Raw genomic sequence first — 8,068 nt, 5'->3', positions numbered from 1 at the left:
AGCTGGAGGAGGCAGCGGGTGGGGGGTGTGTCTGCAGAGGGCGTCAGCCAGGGCGCTCCCCGGAGACGCGGGCTCTGGCTCTGCCTCTCCTTGCTGCTCTGTCACCTCAGGCATTTGTCTGAAGTCTGTCCTTTCAGTGTTGTCAAAGGTAAACTACCACAGACTGGGGCTTCAACAGCAGAGGTTTCTTCGCTCACAGGTCTGGTGAAGCTGTCTGGTCCCAGCCCGTTCCCCCGCTGCGGGTGGTCTGCTGGCCATCCGTGGTGGTCCTTGGCTTGTGGAAGCATCACGCGGACATCTGTCTTCATCTTCACAGAGCGCTCTCCCCGTGTCTGTGTCTGTCTCCAAATCTCCCCGTTTTAATAAGGACACAGTCATACTGGATTAGGGCCCATCGTAATGACTTCATTTTAATTTGATTACCTCTGAAAAGACCTTCTTTCCAAATAAGGTCACATGTTGAAGTTCTGGGGTTAAGACTTCAACCTCTGTATTTGGGGAGGATAAAATTTAACCCGTAACCACGGGGAATAAACATGTTACTATCACCATCCTCGTTATGATCATTTCTACCCATTTTGGAACATGCGGAGCCCGACTCGGCAGAACATGATCTTACGAACCCTCCCCCGAACACCGTGCAGTGGACGGTATTGACCTTATTTTAGCGCAAAGAGCCAAAGGAGCGGGACTGGGCTCGTGAAGAGAACCAAATGGTGGAGGCTCACCTAACGTGTGTCTGACTGTGTTATCCCACACGCTCCCATGAAGGATGGGCTGAGTCTGAGCTCGGAAAGCACTTTCGGGCCTCGGAGATCTGTATTTTTCTGTAAGGCTAGAGTGAAAGGCTTTTTTGGCATTGCCATTCTCAAGAAAATGGAGCTCTGCAGGACTCACAGGAAAGGTATGCACGTATTGAATTAGTAACAGGATCCTGAAGTACCAGCTGTCTTTCTTTATTCATAGCTTTTCAGAGCCGGAGGTACAGTGCAGTGCAGGAGGAGGAGGAGGTAAGAGGAGGACAGGAGGTTGTGTAATTCTTATAGGAAGAAAGCCAAAAAGAAAAGGAAAAATGCAAGCAGCAAACCCACACAGGCGACTTTACGGAAAAGAGACGAATGTTCCACTGTGTCCCGAAATGGTCATGGAGCACAGGGCTAGAGGAGCTGTTGCCTTTTGCAGTTTTGCTGGAGGCGAGATCTCGACTTCATAAATTATCAGCAACTCTGCTCAGCTCAGCTCAGCTGTGTTCAAGAAACATGTACCGAGAAGCTGTTTAGGCTGCTCGCTCCCGTAGACAGTCCCTGCTCTGCAGTCGCTGGGAGTGTGTGGGCGCCCCAGACCCACAAAGCCATCACCTTGGAACCAAGTGCAAAAGAAAGCAGAGGAGCAGAAAGAAAGCCGAGGGCAGGCTCTGGAGCAAGGTTGAGGATGGGGTGGAGTCAAGGAAGGCTTCTTGGAGGTGGCAACCGCTGGATCTTCAGAGTTGAGTATGGAGTTGCTAGGTAAAGTAAGAAGGCAGGAGCATGAGCAAAGGCACACACGTGTAGAAACACACACATGTTGACCAGCATGCACGGTGACCGGTATGCATGAATATTCTAATTTGGGCTAAATGTGCCCCTTCTGGTGAGGTGAATAATGTCAAGCTTCTTTTCAAGGGTTAGGAGAGCACACCTTTCCAGCTTCTTTCACTAGAATCTCCCGGGGACAGAAATATAACACAATCATGTTTTGGCTCAGTTGGCTTAGAGTTGCCAAATATATACTCAGCTTGATATGAATCAGAAAAATCAAAGCACTTTAAGGAAAGGATTAATTATTAAGAGCATATCTACTAAAGCTTAGCACTTAGGAACTAGCTACAGATTGGATCTGAATAGAGCAGGGAAAAGATCCTGGACATCTTCATTGGGTTCTTGCTTCCTAACATCTCACAAAGCATTGGCTGACCCAGGTAACAGAAAGAGAAGTTCACATAACCCCTGCTAACTATTAAAATTTTTCCATTACCTCCCCTTGAGATCACCCAAAGATTAGCCAAACATTAGGGAACGCATCCTGCTGTTGCAAGTTTTATGTGCTGTGTCTTCCTGCTGGTAAAATGATGCTTAGTTTGTAAAAGTAACAAGGGGCAGAAATTCAGAAAACGAATCTGTTGTTATTATAAATATACTCCCCTCCACCATATTATGCTAACAGAGATATCAGATAAAACAGCCACATCACAGAGATACATTTTTTTTTTCTTGGAACAAAAGCCTGTTTTCTTTGTAATGTTAATCCTAATGTGGCTTTTAGAAGAAAATTAAATATTGATGAACCTTTTAGAAAATCTGTGGAATATAATGTGTCTTACTTCATTATAAAAACTTTTAAAGAAACTGATGATTATTCTTTCAAAATTGCCTTTCTGACCATAAACACTTCAATGTCTACTGAAATGAATTTTTTTATTATAAAATTATAGATCCGTAAGGGAACTCATCTGTAAGGTGGGGGCTTCAAAATTTAAATCTTGTATATTTTTGTTCATTTAAAAAAAATACGGAATGCCTCATAAATTTACGTGTCGTCCTTGTATGGGGGTCTGTGCTCATCTTCCCTGAGAAGATTCCCTGAATCGTTCCAATTTCAGTGTATGTGCCTCTGCACCAAGTATTTGTCTTGTATTGTTTTTAAGGCAGCACATTTTTTGAGGACATGGCTTTCCATCCGTTGCAAGTATGCTTGTGTGTCATTCAAGAAAAGCAGAAGCCACTTCAAGCCTTCAAAGCAGGAGGGATTTAATCCAGGGAATTAAGCACACTGGTAAGGAAAGATAGGCAAAGCCAACTAGAATAAATTACAAGTACAACAAAGCAACCCAGAGATTAACAAAAGGAGGAAAGCCATCCCAGATTGGACAGCAGAGGAATGGAGGTGTGCTCCCCAAGGTCAGGGGCTGGTTACCAGCTAGGCTGGTAAGTCGTTGCTCTGAGCCTGGAGAGAAGAGGAAGAGGGAAATCACTTATTTTTCCTTCCTCTAGCATTGCCATCTCTCATTCAAGATCTTCTTTGGTCAGCTGGAGCCCAAAGTGGTGGAGATAGGAGCTTGGAACAGCTGGGGCAACCTATTATCATGCAGGTGGTGGCAGAGGAAAGGCCAGGTAGAGAGAGATGGGCAGACAGTCCTGGGGGCTACACAGCTTGTCAGCCTTCCACTGGCATTATTATTTATTTTTTAAAAATTTATTTATTTATTTATTTATTTATTTATTTATTTATTTGATAGAGAGTGAAGGCTCATGAGTGGGGTTGGGGGATGAGCAGAGAGAAAGGGAGAAGCAGGCTTCCCACTGAGCAAGAAGCCTGATGTAGGACTCGATCCCAGGACCCCAGACTATGTATGACCTGATCCAAAGGCAGATACTCAACCGATTGAACCACCCAGGTGTCCCTCCATTGGCATTATTTGTCTGGCCAGGGAGAAGGGGCAAGACTGTATAAGACCCTTTTGGATAAAGTCTGGAGAAAAATGAAAGAGGAGGAGAAAGAATGTTCTAGCAACTAAATAGAGAAAAGAGCCTGAGTTGGAGGACTGATCTCTTTCAGATCTCTTCCTTGACACTCTGGTGTTTGCAGATGTATTTTCCAATTTTTATTTTTATTTATTGTTTAGTTTCTTTTGAGTCCCTATGTTTTCCTCCATGTTTTTTTTTTTTTTTTTTAAATTATGCCCAGGAATTGCAAAGATCAACAAGACAGGAAACAGCAAATGTTGTGGAGAAAGGGGAACCCTCTTACACTGTTGGTGAGAATGCAAGTTGGTACAGCTACTTTGGAAAACAGAGTGGAGGTTCCTCAAAAAATTAAAAATAGAGCTACCCTATGACCCGGAAATTGCCCTACTGGGTATTTACCCCAACGAAACAGATGTAGTGAAAAGAAGGACCATAAGTACCCTAATGTTCATAGCAGCAGTGTCCACAATAGCCAAACAGTGGAAAGAGCCCAGAAGCCCTTCAACAGACGAATGGAGAAAGACAATGTGGTCCATATGTGGAATGGAACGGTACTCAGCCATTAGAAAGGATGAATACACAACTTTTGCATCAACATGGATGGGACTGAAGGAGATTATGCTGAGTGAAATAAGTCAAGCAGAGAAAGTGCAATGCTCTAGAGTCAGGATTTGAAATCTGGCTCTGCCATTGTTTAAATATGGGTCACTGAGGAAGACCTTAACTTTTCTGAATTTAATTCTCATCTAAAAAATAGAATGGGAGTTCTTTATATTGACTCCGCATGGTTTCTGTATGAATGACTGATGGCATCTCTCAAGCATTTGCCTGGAAATTATGTTTTGATTATCCATCACGCCTAATGCATCATTCTTGCTTGGACCACTGCCATAGCCTTCCCATGGCCTCCCCACAAGCTCTCCTACCACACACTGTCTACATCCCACTTGATAGCCAAAGTGATCTTTGCAAAATAGATGTTGGATCTCCATCTCGTTCCTGGCTATAGTCCCATAGTGGCACCGATTGCAGGCAGGGTGAAAACCAGTGTCTTTCCAGGGGCCTACAGAACCATGTGTCACCTGGTCCTCATTAGGGCTCATTTGCTGTCTCCTGTCCCTCTGCTCTACCTCCCCAGCACCTCACACTCCAGCCACTCTGGTCTCCTTGCTCTTCCCTGGACAGGCGGGCTCCTGCTTTAGAGCCTTCTTGTTGGCTGTTCCAGTGGCCTCTTCCCTCGATGCCCATACAATGAACTTCTCAGCTCCCCTAAGCTTTTGTTCAAATGTCACCTTGTCACTGAGGCCCCCTCTGACTCTTCTATTTTAAAATCACACCTCATTCCCTACACCTTACCCAACATCCTGGCATGTCTCCTTTATCTATTAAATTTCTCTTTTCCCCATAGCACCTGGCATCTTTCCTCATACTTGGTGATACTCTTGTGTGGATGCAGTTGGAGAGAGACACTGGGTTTCTGGTGCTGCTCTTGCTCCACAGGTGGCTTTTGTGCCCTCATCACTACCATGGAAAGTTGGTCAAGATGAGCCCTTCCATGCCTTTATGATTTGCATTCAACTGTGTTAGTCCATGCACACTTTTGGAGAAGCCATACACCTGCAAGGGGAACACACCTGTATTTCCCCTTATGTATCTGTCCCCATTGACAGGATGGAGGCAATAGATTAATAACAGAGGGACTAAACTTCCAAATGAAGGAGAGCAGGGAGATAAGCTTTTCAAAGAACCTCTCTACAGGAACAGAGCTCTCAGCAGAGCTATCTGGCCCCTTGCCCCTTCACTCAGGGTGCCCACCTTTCTGCAGCACCTAACGTGGTCACTTCATTGACAAAGTGGAGGAGAACAGGTTGCTGCAAGGACTAGAGTCCAAGCTCCACTTGCATCTCTCTGTAGATACAGAATACAGTCTGAACTCCTGGGCTGTAGGTGCCAATCCATTCATCCTTGTGGCTGGCCATTCATCATCTTGCTCCTTCCTCTCTCAAGCCTACTCTCTTTGAGCCACCAGATACCTTTAAAAGGTATCTCTGGGTTGACTGCCCTTCCTCCCAAATCATTAGATTTTTAAAATATTATTTTATCCTTTTCCCTTTTTGAGCTCTTGCTCATGTTGTTGGCTTAGTCCTCCATGTCTGTGTCTATCAAAATCCTCATCACTCGTGGATGCCTGTGCCTGAGACTGGCAGGGTTCATTGAGAACAGTGGATGTCTCCCACCCATCTTTCCTCTTGGTTAGGGACACTGGAGTCTCTGACAGACGGGCAGCAGGGGAGGGGGTTCTGTAGATGCAGGGAATTTAGCTTACAGAAGGGATTATTAATTTGCTAAATGAATGACCAAATGAATAAACCATTCAATTAAGTGATAGTAGGAAAAGACCAAGGGAATAAAAGGAAGAAAAAGAATAAGAATTTGGAGATGAAGGATAACTTCTCAGCAAAGAAAAGTACCTAAATCTATATTTAAAAAAAAAAAAAAGGTATATGGTATGTTTCTCTACGTAGAATCTCCCTCAACCCCAAACCTGTTGTAATTAGTGAGAGGGATATGAAAGCCTTTCTCAAATCTGTCTTTCATAACATGAAGCTTTCTAAAGGGCTTATTTTGTATTCAACCCCCATTAAGATTTTTCTGGAGCCTAACTCTCCATAGGCCCTGGGAAGCTGTACGGGGGTTCATCAGAGGAGAGGAGAGTCTGCCTTTCACATATTCAACAGAATTGGAAAGGAATTGATTGGTGGATCTTTATGGCAAATCTGGATGCAGTTTTTGGGATAAGATGCACACAATGATTTCTAGCCTCCTACACTGCCACAATCAAGGGAGCCTTTTATGCTATTCGGTGGTTGATAAATGGGTAATTTATATTTTATAATGTAAATTGTCAGACTTTCCTTTATGTAATGACAATAGACTCTACCCAGCTACTTTTGTGGAACCTAAAAACAGCGTTGCTTGGGGCCCGATGTAATGTGCAATCAATAATTTAGCAGCAGAGCTCTTCCCATTCTATTTACAGTAAGTTAGAATTCATCTCCGCAGCCAACGTGAAACATCACTTAGTGAATGGCGAAATTCAAATATGTCTCCAGTGTAACCGGATGCGCACCGAAAAGGCTCTCAGAGTTCCAGAGCTACTCTGGAGTTTGGATTTCTTCCGCCCGCACATCTCAGTATGTGTCCTCTTTTTCCTCCTGGCTGCTTTTACTCCAAATTAACTCAATGCCTGGTTTGTACATTAATTTGTTTGTATCTTCAAGGGCAGTTTTCACTTCCTAAAATGCATTGCCTAGAAACTGTAGCACCTCAGTCCCACCCAGTATGTTAATGCTTTATGTCTAAAGAGCTTTCCCATTCCACAGTCCTCACTATTATAATGCAATCCGCCAGGGAGATTTTTCCATATACATGGAAAAGCAAGGCTCAGAGAGCTTAGGTCTTCTCCAAGGTGACTTAATTGGTGCTGGCATTCATTGAAAGTATTTTAACAAGCGCCATCTACAAGCAAGGTGTTGTCCTCACAATGGATCCTGGCTCTGATGTTGAAAAAGAGGAGGTTGAGGCTGACCTCATCAAACTTAACCCGAAAGGAGAAGACAGACATTTACTATTTACGCAAATGATGATTTCATCACATTTGTGTGGTGCCAGTGGAAATTCGTAGGGTGACATCTGAGCCCAAAGCAGGAGACCACATGCAGTCCTGGAGGCCAGGGAAAGTAGCACGTGCACTTAGAATTAACTGGTTCAAAGCGGGAAGGGGAGAGCATGTCAAGGAGACAGACTAGCAAGCACAAAGAACCCAAGGCAGGACTTGTTTGAGCATGGAAAGAAGGCCTTTATCAAGGGGCAGAGGTCTCCTTCAGATCCATGCCTTTTGACGCCAACTGCCAGGCTTTTCCACTGTTGTACCAGAGAGTTTCTGTTGTTGCATCTGGCCTGGACGTAGTCTGAGAAGACCACCTCTACTGCCCAGAGAAAGACTCTAACGTCAGCATTAGTGCGCAGGCTGCTCTGTCACAATCAGTGACAGCTTAGGGCAAATGCACCCAGGCTCCATGAATGAACGGCAAATGGTAACAGTGTTTCTTTCCTGGAATGGGAAGGAAGCAATCATGTGACGACTGTAATACTGTCATCACATGGAATGCGATGGAAGCCTTGATGTGGTGACCTTGCCCGGCGAGTAACGTTAGCTCACCTTTTGACAGCACTTTCACATGTGAATGCCTCGCAGCCTCTCAACATAGGAATGGATACAATCATCCCCATTTTACGGTTAAGGTTACTGATGTTCAGAAGGTTGAGTTTCTTGCTCCCCAAAGGCTCTTCTGTTGAGACGCAGAACTTTGTATCCACTCCCTTTTCTTCAACTATTTTATTTCCTGTAATCCAGCATGAATCCTGGGCTTCCCACCTCGCGGCTCTGTGACATTGGGTGGGGGGTACTTCATCTCTCATCATTGTTTTGCTTTATAGAAGGGGACAACAATAATACTGACTCACAGGGCTAGTGTGAAGATGAAAGGAGTTGACATGTGGCA

The 8,068-nt window shown here is 44.5% G+C and overlaps 1 pseudogene; it reads right to left on the bottom strand.

Moving 5' to 3' along the window:
* Nucleotides 1-2,541: 2,541 nt before the first annotated feature.
* On the bottom strand, nucleotides 2,542-2,655 carry LOC132022913 (U6 spliceosomal RNA; annotated as a pseudogene).
* Nucleotides 2,656-8,068: the final 5,413 nt, after the last annotated feature.

Source organism: Mustela nigripes, chromosome 7, assembly GCF_022355385.1.
Source record: "Mustela nigripes isolate SB6536 chromosome 7, MUSNIG.SB6536, whole genome shotgun sequence".
In the NCBI taxonomy this organism is placed as follows: domain Eukaryota; kingdom Metazoa; phylum Chordata; class Mammalia; order Carnivora; family Mustelidae; genus Mustela; species Mustela nigripes.
This window is presented reverse-complemented; position numbering and strand designations above follow the sequence as displayed.